The sequence below is a fragment of the Canis lupus genome, chromosome 5 (genome assembly GCF_048164855.1).
Source record: "Canis lupus baileyi chromosome 5, mCanLup2.hap1, whole genome shotgun sequence".
Taxonomy (NCBI): Eukaryota; Metazoa; Chordata; class Mammalia; order Carnivora; family Canidae; genus Canis; species Canis lupus.
In genome coordinates, this window is record NC_132842.1 from 84,008,333 (window position 1) to 84,027,064 (window position 18,732).

The 18,732-nt window shown below is 51.7% G+C and overlaps 1 protein-coding gene and 1 pseudogene across 3 annotated transcripts in view; one reads left to right on the plus strand and one right to left on the minus strand.

Annotated features, from left to right (window-relative positions):
• KAZN (kazrin, periplakin interacting protein) overlaps nucleotides 1-18,732 on the minus strand; it is a 1,010,923-nt gene that overhangs the window by 943,791 nt on the left and 48,400 nt on the right. The gene's annotated exons all lie outside the window — the stretch shown is intronic.
• LOC140633078 (tubulin alpha-1A chain-like) lies at nucleotides 15,702-17,126 on the plus strand (annotated as a pseudogene).

Genomic DNA, 18,732 nt, shown 5'->3' on the forward strand with positions numbered 1-18,732 from the left:
GGTCTGAACGGGGGTGGGGGCATCATTCAATACACTATAGCTGGCATCTATGAACTGGAATTGAAAGTGGTTCCCGACACTGATATAAAACTTTCCCAAATGGTAACTGGGGCTCACTGTGCGTAGACTGTTTGTACAAACAATATGGCTTATTCTGAGTGCCTACTTTCCTTCTGGGAGTCTAGAATTTGGGCACATGACAGGCAGAGAACACCTATGTAACCATCCCCCCAATAAAACCCTGGACACGGGATCCCTGGGTGGCGCAGCGGTTTGGCGCCTGCCTTTGGCCCAGGGCGCGATCCTGGAGACCCGGGATCGAGTCCCACATCGGGCTCCCGGTGCATGGAGCCTGCTTCTCCTTCTGCCTGTGTCTCTGCCTCTTTCTCTCTCTCTCTGTGACTATCATAAATAAATAAAAAAAATTAAAAAAAAAAAACCTGGACACTGAGTCTCTGATGGGCTTCCCTGCTAGAAAACATTTCACATACACTGTCACAATTCAGTGCCAGAGGAATTAAGCACATCCTGTGTGGCTCCGCTGTGGGGAGGACCCTTGGTAGCTTGTGCTGGAGTTCCCACCAGCCTTTGCCCCATGCACCTGCTCCCTTTGCTAATTCTGCTTTAAAGTCTTTTACTGTAATAAGTCATAGCCATGAGCACAACTATATGCTGAGTCCTGTGAGTCCTCCTAACGGATGGTTAAACCTGGGAGTGGCCTGGGAAGGACACTGGACCCAGGGGATGTTTAGGGCACCAGGGAAGGCTTCCTTGAGAAGGCAGTATTTGAGCTGAGAGCTAGGGTGATCACACAGCTCAGCAGTGGCAGAGCCAGTGCTGAAGTTCGGTTTCCCCTTGTGCAAAATGGAGCTTATCAGTCAAAGTTGGCAGGAAACCCATGGTGCACTCAAACTGAGTTACGGGAGGAGAGTTTAATGAAGAGATGACACACAAGGACATGGTCAGGACTTAAACAGCCAAGAATAAGGCAGTCCCCTTGAACGAGCAGCAGTGGAAAACTGAACCACCCTAAGGCCCAAGAGACAAGGACAGAGTGGTGACCAGGATGAAGAAGAGGCAGCTATACAGAAGGGACACCTGACCCGAGCCAGGGTCCATGGCAACCTGGTAAGATGGGACCCAGGTAAACAAATACACTGAACGCACTCTCCTCTGACCTTCTGCCAGTCTCTATTGACCAAACCCACAGGGAAGCCTAAGAACAAGGCAGCCACTTGATGAGGTCGGCTTCCCAGGGCATAAAGCAGGGTGAGGAAGAGTGGACAGTGGATGTGGAGGGGCAAATGGCAAATACCCAGGGCAGTGACAGATACAGTCCTTACTTTCATGGGGCTATCATAAAAGTTAAGTAAGGTGGTACATGGAAAGAGAGAACTTCACACGTTGTACAGAATGGCGTTCGTGCCAAATCACACTTCTACAGATGGTTCCAATGAAGATGAAGGGGAGGAGGAGGAGGAAAGGGAAGGGTGAAGAGACGGGGAAGTAGGAAGATGAGGAGGAGGAAGAGGAAGAAGAAAGAAGATCCAGGAGAGCAAGAATTTCTTTATTATTGTAGTAGTATCTACAGCATCTAAAACAGTTCCTGGCAGGTGTAGACACTCAGTAAACGTGTTGAATTAATGAATCATATAAGGATTTGCGTACCCAGATTCTAAACCCTGACTCAACACAGGGACTTGGCCTTAGAAACGGAGAACAAGTGAGAGACCTCAGCCAAAAACGTTAATCGTGTAAGTGGTAACCAGAGCCCAGAGAAGGAATGTGACTTTCCCAAAGGCACACAGGAAGTCCATGAAAGAGCTCAAGACAGTACCCAGATGTTCTGATTCCAGCCCAGCTCTCTTCCAATAAAACTAGGCCGCCTCTGGTGATGCCATCTGAGAATCCCAACTTTGAGGCCAAGGGATGGCTTGGTTCTGTCCTATCAGCAAGACAGCCTCTCAGAGTAAAAGGCCCAGGGTCTGGCTTCCGGGCTCTCCAGCTGATTAATCTTGGTGTTACAGACGATCAGAGACCCTCTGGCAGCATGGCCTAAGCACCCGCCTGCCCTCTGCCAGTACTCGACCCTGACTATTGGCCTAATAGCAATCGACAGCTGAGCTCCTCTTAATCAAACCAAAGGATTGGGAGCGTCCTAGCACCTCTGTTTATTTCCAAAGCACGGTGGCATCTCACAATCTCACATCTCACATCTCATAAATACGAGTTTGTTATTTATTGGAGGCTTCTCTGGTGCTTGCCTTTTCTTCTTGAGTTTTACTGCTTACTGAAACGTTCTCTTTTCCCTTTACTCACGCCCCATCCACTCTAATTTAACAAAAGACCATTCTCTGTGATGCCATAACTTTGGAAGTTATGAAATTCCAAACTTTGGGAAGTTTTTCAAACTTCCCAAATGAGCCAAAATGAAAATTCACAAGACACTCAGTAGACGTGCATCCCCCAAATCAGGGACTCATGTGTCTTGGTCTGGCAATCTAGGCACATGACGATGGCCAGGGATGTCATTCCAGCCCACGTTGAGAACGCATTCGCATGTAACCACAAAATGTGGAAGACGGATTATATTAATGACCCCATTATCGACTCCCTGAATCCGTGCCCTCTGAGCTCCATCTGTGGCCCACCATGCACACAACCTGATTCTGATTCTGCGCTCAGCCCTGGGACTCACTGTGGCTTAAGCAGTGTTAGCAAAGGTGAAGGAAGCAAAGACTTCAAAGTCACATGCACACTCCAAGTGTCTTCTACACTCAGGGTCGCTCACTGTCATCTGGCCGTTAGGCCTTAGAGGATTCACCTGAGCTGGCCTGGTGGAGGAGAGCCGAGCTGTATTCTGGCCAAAGTCATCCTAGATCCGATCCCAGACGGACAGCTCGCCGGCACGTGAGGAGTCTAGCAGCGAGCACAAGAACCTCCCCGCTGAGCCCACCATCGATCGCCCACCCGGAAGCAAGCTGAGCAGATGCTTTCTATTTGAAGACACAGAGTTTGGGGTGGTTTGTGGCAACAAACAGCTGATGTACAAAATACATCACTCTTCCGCTTCCTCAAAGCCATAATGAGGTCTGAGTCAGCACTGACCTTCTCCGTTCCCATTACAATCACAGAATCAGAAGATCTTTATGCCTACGTTCTCTTTTTCCATTATTGGGTATTTTGATTGGCTCAGATAGAAGCTACAATCCCATGAGAGAGCAAAAAATGGCCTATTTTTAGATAAAAATTAGAGGCAGCCGGCACGGAGGCCATGCCAGCAAATCAGAGTAGAAATATGAACCAGGCAAAGCCCTGTACTCATTGTGTCTCAGAGAAACCAATAACATCCTGACATTTTGGTTAAAGAAAATGGAATGACCTTGAAAACGAATCACCTTAAGAGGTCACACCACCCATCCCCCGGCCCCTGAGCAGAATTTCATCTGATCCAGGCTCCACCATGGCCCAGACTCCACCTGTCCCGTTATCAAAGAGTGAGTTCTTGGGACTCAGACCCTCAGGGTTCAAACTCCCGCTCCAGCGTGCCTAGGCTACGTGAACACAGGCGTGGCTCAGCATATCCGGCCGGAGCCGTCACAGATTAGACGAAGCATGGATGGGCTTAGCACACAGCCTAGCACACAGGGTACCCTCCATAAGTAAGCGCTGTTACCAGCTTTTATCAGCCCTCCACTAACAGTTAATGACTTAGTCATTCCCTCACAGGCACCACTGTCTCCCGACAGAAGAGAGACCAAGAGCAGATGGTATTTGGAATATTCCTTCTGCAGAAAAACCAAGAATATAATTATTTGACTTTTAAACCTTTTTTTCTAAATTAAATATTTCTGGAATCTAGTACATGAGTGACAAGTGAACAGGAACATTAATCCACTTAGGAGAGTGGAATTTTCCTTGGCCTTAAATAAACCACAGTTTGCATCCGTCTTTGGCATTTACCAGCTCTGTGCCCTTAGGCAGGTTACTTAACCACTCTGGGTCTTGGTTTTTTCTCCTAGAAAATGGGAGTTGCCTACCCCACAGGATCATTTTAAGAACCAGTAATTATCAACTAACATTGGCCTCCATGGTTGAATTCAAAAGGCAATGCCACCCCAAGCTCTCAAATCACCCATGGAGCCTACCTGGGTTGTGTAGCTTAGAACACATGTGCTAGTTCTCTTCTGTCATCCAGTGAAGACGACGCCATGCAAAGCTTTGGCCCAAAGAACCGACCAGGTGGCAGGTGAACCAACATTTGAAGAATGCAAAAGATTAAGGCCCATGAAGAGCTGGAAGAGGGCATTCCAAGGGAGGAAGAGCTGGTGCAGAGAACCAGAGGTAAGAGCAGGCTGGGTACACTCACCGCCGGGCAGGGAGGCCGGGCGGCTAGAGCAGAGAAGGCAGGGACAAGAGGGGTGGGCAGTGCACCCAGAGCGGGGCCGGTGGAAGACCTGGCCATCCCTTGGAGGGGGAGGGGAAGGCTTCAGGGCCGTTGAGCAGAGGAGAGAAATGATCTGACAGGCTCACCCTGGGGGCTCAGTGCATGGAGAGCTGACTTGTGGGTTTGAGTGAGAACAAATGGAAATAGGAAGCTCTCTAGCTGAGAAGTTTCTGTAATAATCCAAGGAAAGATGAGGACAACTTAAAGCAGACAAGAGCAGTGGAGATAGGGAGCCGTGGCTGCATGTGGGGTATAATCTGAAGGCAGAGCCAATAGGATTTGCTGTTGGGTTGGATGTGGGGTGTGAAGGAAGAGGAGGGATCGAGGACACCTCCCGGAATCTGGATTGAACATAAGCACCTGTCCCCACCAGAGGGTCTTTGAACCTGTTCCTCCTTTTGCTCGAATGTTCTTCTTGTGAATCCCCTGCACGGCCCCCTCCCTTTCGTCCTCCAGTCTACAGCCGCTCATCAGTGAGGCTTCCCATCTTAGGAAAACAGAACCCGGGGGTCTGACCTAGGAGCTCGGGGCCTGCCGGCTAAGCCACTGCTTCCCTCCCCCACCGCACCCCCCCCTCGTAGGGCGGGTATGGCATCGCTTTGCCTGCACATCTGTGGGCCCAAGCCCCAGCCCAGGGGAACAGCGCCGGCCGGCTCCCTTCTGCAGGCGGCCGCGAGTCACGGGGTGCAGCGCCCTGGCCACTGCGGGCAGTGGGAAGGCAGGACTTGAGAGGGGCCAGCCGGCCCCAGGCTTTGCCGTTTTCCCCTCCGGAGCATGCTGCATCTGTGTCTACACCCCTGGATGCCAGCCACCAGAGTCCTCTCCGTGGCGCTGGGTGCGCAGGGTGCTGGGCGGCACCCTTGGAAGCCCCACTGAGGTGACTGGGCGGCCGGGTTCCAGGCCTGCAGGCCTCGTGTGCCCCCGGGGTCACACACGACTCCGTTCGTGCTGCAGTCAATCAGCACACGTTCGTCAAAACCCTCCCGTGTCACCTACCGAGGTCACCTGTGACCTGAGGGCTATTTTTGCAACTTCGCTAGAGTTTAGGATGCCTCCAAAATAAAAAGCAAGACAAGATAAACGAAAAACAACCTAATCTGCGCCACATGCCATCTAAGGTGCCGTGGAAAGTAGAGACGAGGGCGCCCTTCTGGGGTAAGACTTCAGGAGGTCACAGGAGCGGGAGCCGGGTGGGAGGTGGGAACTGGACAGTGGCCCGACGTGCTCCCACGCGGCCCGAACACCCAGACTCTAGACCCGCACCATCCCGTAGACCCGCAACGTGAGCCACACAGGAAGCTTCTAGTTTCCTGGCAGCGCACGTAAAAAAGCAAAAAGGAAAAGATGCAACTAACTTTAATAGTTTGACCTAATATGTCCCAAAATGTCCTAATATGTCCCAAAATGATCGTGTCAGCGAGTGATCAGTATAAATGATTAGAGATGAGATATTTACTTCCTTTTTTGCATCCTGACTTCAGAATCCAGTTTGTATTTTGTCCTTAGGGCACATCCACATCCGAGGGGCCTGGCCACCCTTCACCCCCCAACAGCGACAGGTGGTTCAGGGAACACCTCGGGCCGATGGTGCAGGTCCACACTGGGGCTCTCTGGGCTCAGACCCGGCATCCCCACTCACCTGCCGCGTGGCCCCCGACGGGTCTAAGCCTCGGCCTGCGGCTCCTGGAGCCCTCAACTGGATTAGAAGGTCCTGTCACCGTGGCTGCAGGACCCAGCATCTAGAAAGTTCTGTGGGTGCACTGCTGCTCTTCCAGCTGATGCTCAGGGCAGATGGGAGCCAAGGCTAAGGGAAACCCAAGCAAAGAGCGGTGGGATCCAGAAGGCTCCATGGGGTGCCCTGCCTGCCTCATCACTGCCCCTGGAGAGATGCTCCTTATCGTCTACTGATCCTCCTAATCCCTCCCCAGCAGCCCTCTACCTGGAGAGCAGGTGGGGTGTATGAAGGGAGGGGAGGAGGCAGGAAGCCACAGAGAACAGCAGGGAGGGGAGGGGCAGGGAGGAGGGCGAGGGGGGGTGAGGAGGCCTAGAGCCTGGAGCCTGGCCCCTGCCCCTGCCTGGTCGCGCCCCCGCAGGGCCCGAAGCCCTTGGCGCCCTCCATGCTGTGCTCTGCTCCCCCCTCCTGGGCTCCCCATGCGGGCTTGAGTCCCGGAGCCCAGCCCGGCGGCCGCGGGAACCCAGCGGGGTCACCCTGCGAGCCCCAAGCCCCCGGGTCACCCCCCCAGGCTTGCGTCGGGGTCACTGAAAGAACCCGCCAGCAGGGCTCCCCACTTGGACCCTCGCCTCCTACCCCCGCTCTCAACACAGCACTCGAAATCCCCTATTTAAAAATACGCCCGTCAGATCCTGACCCTCCTCTGCTCCAACCCCTCCCCTGCCCCCACGCATGTCCCTGCCCTGGGTGTGCGAGGTCCCCGCGGCCTCCCTCCCACTCCCCAGCCTCAGCCCTGCTCCTCCTGGAAGCCCCGGGCTCATGCTGCCCCAGGGCCTTTGCACTGTGTGGGACACACCTCCCTAGGCTCCCCCCTACTGGCCCCTCAGCAGCTTCCCATCTTTGTCTAAATGTCACCATCTGGGGGCTCAGCAAGGACATAGCAGAGCCTGGCGGAAAACCAGGCAGCGGAGCCCAAAGCCTCTGCCGCCCAGGCACCTACACCCGCACCTACACCCGCACCTACACCCACACCTACACCCGCAGCCCGGGCAGGAAGGTTTGGCCTCTGAGCGCAGCACAGAAGCAGGAGAGAGGGAGAAGGGACAAGACGGGGGAGGGGGAGGAGGGACAATCCCCGGGCGATGGCAGCCAGGCTGGACTTCGTCGCATGAACAGAACTTGGAGAGAAAAGAGGCAGTTGTTACTCCGAAAAGCCTGCGCAGGGCCCAGGGGTGCTCCTGAGGCAGCCAGAGGAGGAAGGGGCGCAACGACACAGAGCCCCGGGCAGAGGGGGGCAGAGGGGCGCAGAGGCGTCCGCAGCAGACAAGGGGCCTGGCCAGGACACCTGCTGCCCGAGGGCCGTGCTCCCAGAGCTTGCAGAGCTAAGGGACCTGAGGATGACACCTTCACGCCCCCGCCCCGCAACCTCCCTTCTCACCCCCAACTTCCACTCTGTCTCTAAGTCAAGTTGTCTCGCTCCCGAAGGCGGCCCCCCAGCGACCTGACGTGGGTCACAGCTCCCCGGAGCACCGGCTCCGGCCCCCGGGCCCTGCACCCCACGGCCACCGCTCTCCCGCTCACCGCCGAAGCTGACATTAGACTGACTTTTAAAAGACGGATTTTACTGGGTCCCCTCCTGAAGTTCCCACGCTGTGTGATCCACGGCCGTGCAAAGCCCCCCGCCCGCATCTCCTACAGCCCCACCCCACCAGGACCTCTCACCGGGACACCCCCGGGTCCCGCATCCTCCACGCCCCAGGGGAAGCTGCTCCTGGGACCTGTCCCCGCTTCGGTTTTCTCGTCTAGGACTTGGGGAGGAGGGCATCCGCCGCTCAGGGCGCCGTGCCTGGCCTGGCCCCGGGGAGCCCCGGTGGCACCTGTCTCAGGCTCCTCCTCCACGTGGGGAAAGTCACTCTCCGTCCTGAGCAGGTGCTGCCTTCACACCCGAAGCCCAGCTCAGTCCCAGGTGCCCTCCGAAGCCCCACAGGACGTTGGCCTCAGCCCCGTCCTCCCCTTCCCGTGTCCCTGCAGCCATCACTCCCCTCCTTGCTCTGCCCCACGCTCCTGCCTCAGGGCCTTTGCATCTACTGTTCCCACTGCCCAGAATGGTCTTCCCGAGTGTCCACCAGCCTCACTCCCCCACTTCCTTTGGGTCCCTCTCTGGGGGCGGCGTGCACACGGCGGCCAGGTAAGGACTCCCGCGGCAAATCCTCCAACAGGGAAATTTGAATTTGAATTTCGCCCTGAGTTGCTGCGTCTAGAACCGCTGCTTCTGAACAAGTGAAAACACGTTTGCATGTGGGATTGGGGGGGGGGAGCCACCAGAGCGAGAAACCGCACCCCCGGCTTCTGCGGGATTGGGGGGGGGAGCAACCAGAGCGAGAAACCGCACCCCCCGCCCCTCTGCCTTCCGAACGTGCTGCCTTACCAGACGCTCTCCCAGCCACGCGCCACCGCCAGCACCCACCCCAGGGCCCCCTCACCCGGGTGCCCCTGCGCCCCAGGCACCTGCCATCACCTGCTGACTTTGTCCCCCCCACACCACTAGAGAGTAAACGTCCCACACGTGACTGGGGGGTGCTCCAGGCTGGGTCATCCCCATGTCGGGGCGGAGGCCGGGCTTCTGTCCCCCCAGGTGCACCCAGAGGCCGCGCAGCCCCCGAGGAAGGAGTGAGCTCAGGGGAGGAGGAGGGGAGGGCTCCGTCCCCTAACCCCTAGCCCCTAACCCCTAACCCCTAACCCGGGCACAGGGAAGGCGGGAATTCTGTCTCGGTCTCTGCTTCATTCTCAGCACCTGGACCACGCCCGGCACACAGCAGGTGCTCGATAAATACTTGCCCAGTGACTGAATGAGCTGGTCCTCCGTGGGCCACGGCCGGTGCCCGGGAAGCCAGTGACCGCATGGACGTGGCTGCAGCCGTGGGCCCTCGGTCCCGACGCCCTGGGACGGCAGCCCGGATCTCGGCCTGCACGGGACACGCGAGTCCCCACTCGGACCACGGCCCCTCCCGTGCCCCACACCGGTGCCCCACCTCTGGGGACTTGGCCCTCGTGTGCACACAGATGCAGGCGACCCGGGGACCCACCGCGGGCCTCTCCCGGCTGCATCCCACGACCTGCCCCTGCTACCCGCGCTCTGGCCACACGAGGTCACTGTCGTCACATGCGCCAGCGGAGCCAGACCCACCGGCCGCCGTGAGGGTCCTGCTTCTCCGCGAGGCTCTGAGGCCCCGGCTCCTGCGGGAATGTCCCTGAGAACAGCGCTGGGGCTGATTCCAGACCTTCCAGAACACACGTGACCTCAGTGTGTCTTTTTAAAGGCAATAGATTCAATCAACGGTGGGCTCGGAGGTCAGGGCGTCTGGGTTAGAATCCCATCCCATCTGCCTGCGTGATCTTCTTTTTTTTTTAATTAATTAATTTATCTATCTATCTTCCTTGTATTTTTTATTTTTTATATATTTTTAAAATATTTTACTTATTTTTTTATTCATGAGAGACACACAGAGAGAGGCAGAGACACAGGCAGAGGGAGAAGCAGGCTCCCTGCAAGGGAGCCTGACGTGGGACTCGATCCCGGGACCCCAGGATCACGCCCTGGGCTGAAAGCAGACGCTTCACCGCTGAGCCACCCAGGGATTCCTTTTTTATATTTTTTTACATTTGTTTTTATTGGAGTTCGATTTGCCAACGTACAGCATCACGCCCAGTGCCCATCCCGTCACGTGCCCCCCTCAGTGCCCGTCACCCAGTCACCCCAACCCCCACCTGCCTCCCCTTCCACTGCCCCTTGGTCACTCCCCAGAGTCAGGAGTCTCCCGTGGTTTGTCTCCCCCTCTGATGTTTCCCCCTCAGCTCCCCTCCCTCCCCTACGATCCCTTCCACTATGTCATATTCCCCGTGTGAGTGACACCATACGCTCACTGTCCTTCTCCGACTGACTGACTCCACGCAGCATCACACCCTCCAGCTCCAGCCACGTCGAAGCAAATGGTGGGTGGTGGTCGTTTCTGGCGACTGAGTGATACCCCCTGTGCACAGGCCGCGGCTTCTCTATCCATCATGTCAAGGACCCCGAGGCTCCTCCCAGTCTGGCTGTTGTGGACACTGCTGCTGGGAACACTGCGGGGCAGGGGCCTGTATGATCTTGGGCAAAGCTGTCTGCCTTGGTTTCCCTTTCTGCAAAATGTGATAGTAAGAGTGCTTTCCTCACAGCCATTCTGTGAGGACTAACAGAGTGATGCACATAGAACTCTCTGAACAATGACCCAGAAGTGGTAAAAGTTAACTGTTCATTATCACTTTTTCTCCATATCTCTAAGCATGATCTGTAGTGATAATGTTGTGATTAGATTTTGTGATTATTGGGAGCGCCCGGGTGGCTCAGCGGTTGAGCGTCTGCCTTTGGCCCAGGGTGTGACCCTGGAGTCCTGGGATCGAGTCCTGCATCAGGCTCCCTGCAGGGAGCCTGCTTCTCCCTCTGCCTGTGTCTCTGCCCCTCTCTCTGTGTCTCTCATGAATAAATAAATAAGTCTTTAAAAAAAAAAAAGAAAAGAGAAAATAAAGATGGAGTTTATAAAATTTTTTATTATGAAAAATTTCAAATGTACATAAAAGTGGAAAGAATAGCCTCTGTTTCTACTCATTATTGCTCCCCCCCAACCCTGTCCCAGCCCCCAGACCAGTGTCTGGCACATCGGGGGCCTTCAGTGCATGATTTCCTACCGGCTCCTTATGAGGTGCTGTTCCGGAGGCCAGGTCAGTGTCAAGCAGCGAGGCGGAAAGAGTGAATCAGACCCAACCCGGTGCTCAAGGAGCTCCCGGTCTAGTAAGAAAGGCCGACCTAACCCGGCAGTCTCCCAGGGTGACAATGAATTACTGGAGGGTGTGAGGGGGAATCTCATCTGGTCAGACGAGGTTTCCTGGAAGAAACATCTATGCTGAGAACTGAAGGATGCGCAGGAGCTAATGAGGTGAAGAGGGTAGGAGAAGAGTGTCATAGGCAGAAGGAACAGCAAGTGCAAAGGCCCTGAGGCGGCACAGCCAGGAATAAAGAGAACCAGTCACGAACCCTGCCTGTTAATCCCTCCACCCGCAGCCCATCCAGACCCTCTAGTGCTCTGCGTGAACTCCTGTCCCATCGGTGTTTCCAGCCACGGACGGCCTACGCCCAGCTCCGGGAGGGCAGGAAGCTGAGCCAGTGAGAGCAGCCGGGAGACATCTGCGGCCACTTGGACGTGGAGCTGGGCCGGGCACCACCGCGGTGGGGGACAGCACAGGCAACAGGAAGAAAGGCTGTGGGTGGGGCAGGGCAGATGTGAGCCGGTGAGGTGGGGTGGGTGTCAGACCCTGCCAGCGTGGTGGAGTCGAAAACTCTTACCACGACACAAGCTCTCTGGTCCCTGCATCTTTCTCCAAATGCACCTGTCGCTCAGCCCGCCCCCCTGTGCTCCACCGCACTGCTGTCCTCTGTTCTCCAGCCGGCCAATCCCTTCTGCTGCCCAGTGCCCACCCTCCCACAGCCTCCTCCTCCCCAGAGGCTCCTCCTCACGCCACCACGTCTCCCAGACTGGGCAGCTCCTAATCGTACCCCCACATGTGCTGCCCTGGCTTCCCCCCCAAGCGGATTCTCCTCAGCCTGTTAATCTCACTAATTAAAACTTGTGCTCTTCCCTCAGACTACTTACCAAGTTAGCAATTGAGTATCTGTTTATGTAGGAGTAACTTCTGTCTCCCTCCCTCCACTCCATCATGAGTTCTGGGGACACCCCATGGTTTCACTGTTCCCCACAGTGTACCCAGGGCTCAGGCAGTGTCTAGCGTGTGTAAGTATTTAATAAACGTCTGAATGAATGAGTGAACAAATGAATGAATGGGGTCAGCACTAGGGTACAAGCCCATTCAATAGCCAGCAGGATTACTGCTATCAGGTTCCCATCCTTAAGTGTCCAGCACTGACCAATCTGGTCTCCTGGGTGTCAGTGTCACTGCCATCATCGCTATTATCATATTTATAATGACAGTAGCCACCCACATCCTACTAGAAACAGGGGCACCCAATTCAAAGTTGTCCCGTCGTTGCTCCATACCTCATCACGCTCTTGATGTCTGAACTCATCACTGTCACAAATTATTTATTTGCTCGTGTTTTTGTTGTCCAACCCCCTGGCCCAGAAGAGCAAGGGCCTGGATTATCCTGGCCACGGCCCTCATCCCCGGCATCGAGAACAGTGTTTGGCCTCCAGGTATTAACTCTCACGTGTTCGCCTGCATATACCATCTCATTTTGCATTTCTATATGCCTCTATGGAGCACATGCAAGAAAGCCCACGTTACAGACTAGGAAAGAGAAGTCCAGGAAGGCCGTCTGACTTCCAGGTCACAGCTAGTCAGTGGCAAACAGTAACGACTGAAGCCCTGGTTCCTGGATTTGGAACTTTCTCTAAGTAATCCAGTGGCTCACGAGGCTCTGACACTGGGCAGGATTTTTTCCTCTACTTCCAAATCCTAGAACTTCATTAGTAAACACAAGACAAATGCAGGATCATCCTGTAGGGAAGACCCACACTGGCTGTCCCCAACCCAGAAAGTCCTCACCCACCCAGAAACCCAAAGACAAAACAAGGAACAACTGTCATACGCCTAAACTCACAACCTAGGATGCCAAGGCCTCACTTAGTAACCAGCACCTCCCATGACCTGGAAAATACCCTTCCCTTCCCTGAGTCTTTACATACTTATCTAAGAAATAAGAAGTAGTCAGCAGCTCTCCACCTTTTTATATATCTTCTCTCTGTATCCTTCAAGTCCTTGATTTTTTTTAAAACCCTGCAAGCAATAATTTTTCCCCCAAAACAAAATAGTTGGTGGACGTGATGCTCCAAACATATGCACAACTAGGTTGTGAGCACAGACTTCCTACAGGAGCCACATCATTAGGTGGGCCACACTTGGAGGATACAAACATAGTGATGAGAGCCTTGGAGGGCTGCCCAGAAAGAAAAGATCGACCATGTGTGTGTTGGAATCCTTCCCAAGAAACACTTCTAGAATTTCCTTTCAGAACGTGAGCTGGCAAGGAATTGGAGGACAGTTTTGTCATAAGTCAGGAATAGATAGGAATTAAAACACAGAGACAAACAAAGAAGTTTCTGGGGTAGAAGATTGTAAACTTAAATCCACTCAGAGAATCAGGGCTAAAACCAGGACATTTTGACATTTTCATAAATGTTCAAAAAAAGAAATGATGGAGTAACACCCACAGATATCATTAAAAATTCCAGCAGGCTGACATGCCAAGCAAAGAAGAGTCAAAGATTGTACAATTGGTGACAACAACAACAAAGAGAGTACCAACAAGAGAAAATACAGACTAATGATTTAGAGGAAATCATTGCAAAACAAATTCAACTCAATTAATAGAATTAATAAAAATGAAAACATATTTTCCAGGTCCAAGCAGGGTTAATGCATTCATTACTCATTCATTCAGCAGCCTTTCCAGAATCTTGACCTCAGGTCTCACTAGGTACCGGTGTGATGAGCATTCACCATAAGCAGACATCAGTGATGGGGGCAGTGCAACGACACCTCCTAACAGAATCACGGGTGTGACCCAATAACCTGTGACCAGCATAGTTATAATTCTGGTCCCCAGAGAAGAGATGCCCCATCTCAGTGTTTAGAACCCTGAGCAGTCACCCTTCCTCTGCTTGTGCTGAGCAGCCAAGGAAAGCATTCCTAACCTGAAGCCATGGGTGTAACCCTAGGGCCAGGGAGCTGGGAAGTGTGAAAAGAGCTCCAAAAGGGCAGAGAACCCCTGCACTCTGGAAGATAAAGTACCAGCAGACTCACCAAATTACACGTCCCAATCATCCTTCACAATCCCTGGACACAGACTGCTGAATAGAAAGAATATTCAGAAGGAAGAGAGGAACAGGGAATCTTAAACATGACTACAAGCACATCATCAAGACTCACCCCACTCTTGAGGGAAACTTACACCCAGAAAAAGAAGTCCCAAACTGAACAAAGGAAGGAATGAACACCTGAAGAAATGAAAATAACAAAGAAATGATTTTTTTTAAATAAACATAATTAATTAATATTCTCAAAGGGACAAGAGAGTCTAATAAATCTGTAAGATAAGAGCCAACGATTATAACCACAAACAATTAGAGATGGTTAACATTTCAAAACACGACCACCTGAATTAAAAATTCAGTAGGGGTTTGAATATAAGAATAGACATAGTTGAAGATGAATTGTGTAAGACAGAAGCTTGAGCTCAGAAGTCCCTCAAAATACACTTCAAAGATCTGAGAGGTATAAAATATCAGAAAAAATGAGATCAAAGACAGAAAGTGTAAGGGGAAAGTTAATAGACATACAAGGGGAAACCCTGGTGGTCCCAATAGCTCTCTGATATAGCTAATAATAGATAATAATAATAATAGCTAATAATAATAATAATAATAATAATAGCTAATAACCCAATAGAAATATAGTGCAACCCATAAATGCAAGCTGCATATAATTTTACATTTTTTAATACCAACTTAAAAAGTAAAAGGAGGGCAGCCCCAGTGGCTCAGCGGTTTAGCACTGCCTTCAGCCCTGAGTGTGATCCTGGAGACCCGGGATCAAGTCCCACGTTGGGCTCCCTGCATGGAGCCTGCTTCTCCCTCTGCCTGTGTCTCTGTGTCTCTGCCTCTCCCTCTCTGTGTGTGTCTCATGAATAAATAAATAAAATCTTTTAAAAAAAGTAAAAGGAAACAAGTGAAATTAATTTTAATAGTATATTTTAATGCATTACTTATGAAACATTACCATTTAAACATGTAATTAATATTAAAAAGTTAATGAGATAGGCTCTATTTTTTTAATAAGTCATAGAAATCTGGAGCATATTTTAAACTTAACAGCATGTCTCAGTTCAGACTAAGCACACCCTAGATGCTTAACAGTCAAATGTGTCTTGGGGCTACCACGGTGGGAAGTACAGATCTAAGAGGACTTTAGAACAATTAGAGAACAATTAAAATGTAGGAGAGGAAGTTAGAAACAAGGTGAAGACATGAATCTCCAGATTAAAAAAGATTCACCAAGTATATGAAAAGAGACCCACATTTAGAATGCAATAGTAAACTTGCAGATCAGCACAGAGAAGATCCTGAAAGCTTCCAGAAAAGAAAAAAAAGATTACTGACACAGGAAGGAAAATAAAATTGAGATCAGACTTGTCATCAGCAACACCAAACACTGCAAGAAACAAGGTTAACTTCTGAGGGAAAATTACTTTGGATCAGGAATTCTTTACTGAGACAAATTAGTCATTCTCTTAGAGGTGAAAATAAAACTTGCACTCGGAGGCTGTACTCAGAAGTTCATCCGAGACCCTTTCTAAAATCTACAAAGCTGAGGTTCTCTTGCATTGACTGCCTAAGAGTCGCGCTGTAAGAAACAACAACCTCTCTTCTCCGCCATCCGCCCGGCAGCCGCCAAGCAACAACCACGCGCGAGTGTATCTCGATCCACGTTGGCCAGACAGGAGTCCAGATCGGCAATGCCTGCTGGGAGCTCTATCGCCGGGAACACGGCATCCAGCCCGATGCCCAGATGCCAAGTGACAAGACCACTGGGGGAGGAGATGACTCCTTCAACACCCTCTTCAGTGAGACGGGTGCTGGCAAGCATGTGCCCAGGGCAGTGTTTGTAGACCTGGAGCCCACAGTCATTGATGAAGTTCGCACTGGCACCTACCGCCAGCTCTTCCACCCTGAGCAGCTCATCACAGGCAAGGAAGATGCTGCCAATAACTATGCCTGAGGGCACTACCCACCATTGGCAAGGAGATCATTGACCTTGTCTTGGACCGAATTCGGAAACTGGCTGACCAGTGCATGGGTCTTCAGGGCTTCTTGGTTTTCCACAGCTTTGGAGGGGGAACCAGTTCTGGGTTCACCTCCCTGCTGATGGCAAGAAGTCCAAGCTAGAGTTCTCCATCTACCCTCCCCCCCAGGTGTCCACAGCTGTAGTAGAGCCCTACAACTCCATCCTCACCACCCACACCACCCTGGAGCACTCTGATTGTGCCTTCATGGTAGACAACGAGGCCATCTATGACATCTGTCGTAGAAACCTCGATATTGAGCGCCCAACCTACACTAATCTAAACAGGTTGATAGGTCAAATTGTGTCCTCCATCACTGCTTCCCTCGGGTTTGATGGGGCCCTGAATGTGGATCTGATGGAGTTCCAGACCAACCTGGTGCCCTATCCCCGCATCCACTTCCCTCTGGCCACATATGCCATCTCTGCTGAGAAAGCCTACCATGAGCAGAGATCACCAATGCATGCTTTGAGCCAGCCAACCAGATGGTGAAATGTGACCCTCGCCATGGTCAATACATGGCTTGCTGCCTGTTGTACCGTGGCGATGCGGTTCCCAAAGATGTCAATGCTGCCATTGCCACCATCAAGACCGAGCGTACCATCCAGTTTGTGGACTGGTGCCCCACTGGCTTCAAAGTAGGCATTAACTACCAGCATCCCACTGTAGTACCCGGTGGAGACCTGGCCAAAGTACAGCGAGCTGTGTGCATGCTGAGCAACACCACAGCCATTGCTGAGGCCTGGGCTCGCCTGGACCACAAGTTTGACCTGATGTATGTCAACTATGCCTTTGTTCACTGGTATGTGGGTGAGGGCATGGAGGAAGGAGAGTTTTCTGAGGCCCGTGAGGACACGGCTGCCCTGGAGAAGTATTATGAGGAGGTTGGTGTGGATTCTGTTGAAGGACAGGGTGAAGAAGAAGGAGAGAAATACTAAAATTAAAGATGTCACAAAGGTGCTGCTTTTACAGGGAAGCTTATTCTGTTTTGAACATTGAAAAGGTGTGCTCTGATCAGTTAATTTGTATGTAGCAGTGTATACTCTCATATACAATTACTGACCTATGCTTTAAAACACCACGCTTTGTTACAGACCCAAGCTGTCCATTTCTCTGATGGGTTTGAATAAAATATTCCCTGTCTAAAATAAAATAAAATAAAATAAAATAAAATAAAATAAAATAAAATAAAATAAAATAAAATAAAATAACATAAAACAAAATCTACAAAACTCTCTCTCCCACAGTCAGGGAGACAGGAAACAAGCTTGACTTTTAGAGCAGTAAGACCCCCACTGGCCAAAACGTATCTCCAGGTGATAAGAGCTAAGTGTCAATTTAGACCATCCCAGGACCCTAGGAATAGCCATGACTCCTCCCTGAGGAAATGGACCTAAAACTCACCTCCTGCACATGAGAGCGAGAGAAGAGAGAGGATATATAGTCCCAGGAAGAATCAGAGCAGCTCTGGGCCTCCCGGGCCAGCTGGCCACTGGAGTCAGGAAGCCTCTTCACAGCTTCCCCAACAGACTGTCCCCAACAAACTCTGCTTGAATGACCCCAACCACAGGCTACTCACTACCCCTGAGACAGCCCATTCCACTCACCGCTGGGCAGTTTGGGCCTGTTAGAAGGAGGCCCTTTGCGTTGAGTTAAAAACTTATCTCGTTTTATCTTAGGAATAAAAGAATTATATAATTAGGAGGAAAGTCAAGATCACTTTGATTCAATCCTCTCATTTTGCAAATGAAGAAGTGGAGGCCCAGAGAGGGAAAAAAAAAACTTTCCCAAGGTTACACAGCATAGTTGGGGCCCAGCTGGCACTACTGGAATTTGATCTGTGCATACAGGTCAGCTAGTGACCTTGCAACATGGAGAGGTTTCCATGATGATCTAGTAGAGAGATTTTTCAGGATCATGGTCAAAGCAATATAAGTGGGCCATCACCTCTGCGCTATGGCCCAGAGGCTGGCTTTAGAAAATTAAGTGCATTGCTGCTACAAACACTGGGGTGCAGGGGTGGTGGAAAGGGAGGTGGGCAGGGGGTTGGGGTGACTGGGTGACGGGCACTGAGGGGGGCACTTGACAGGATGAGCACTGGGTGATATGCTATATGTTGGCAAAGTTAACTCCAATTAAAAAAAACAAATAAAAAGAAAAGAAAGTGCACTGAGCTAAGGGTGATGCTCTGGAATCTGGGAAGTTTATATCTGTTCCCTACAGACACTGCCCCAGCTTAGTGCTGTTTGTTCTCTGTCTTTCCACTGAAAGGCCCAGGGCAGGGTATTTGGAGCAGCTCAGAAAAAGAAAAAAAAGAAAAAAATCAGCCCTAAGGAATCATGAAATCCTCTCTCCCTTCAAGTAAGAAGCTGCTGGAAGGAAGATTACCCATGAAACAGCCCCAATCAGCAGCTCCCATAGGCCTGCAGGAATCTAGGTTAAGACACCATCCTTTATTTACAGCAAATAGCCCTGACCTGGTTCAAGGTTTCCCTGGGAAACCATTACCAAAACTGCCCTGAGAATAAACAATGAAGCCACCTGAGACAAGATAACCACAGGGCGCAGGGCAGGGTCATGTCTTCCTCCCAAGATGCCTGAATGCTTTGGACACCATGTTCCTCACGATGCATTCGCTTTAAAGGTTGTTATGGATACAGAAATGGAGGGGAAGGGAATCAGGGGACCTACCCGAGTCCATAAGGCTTACCTGGCCTCAGA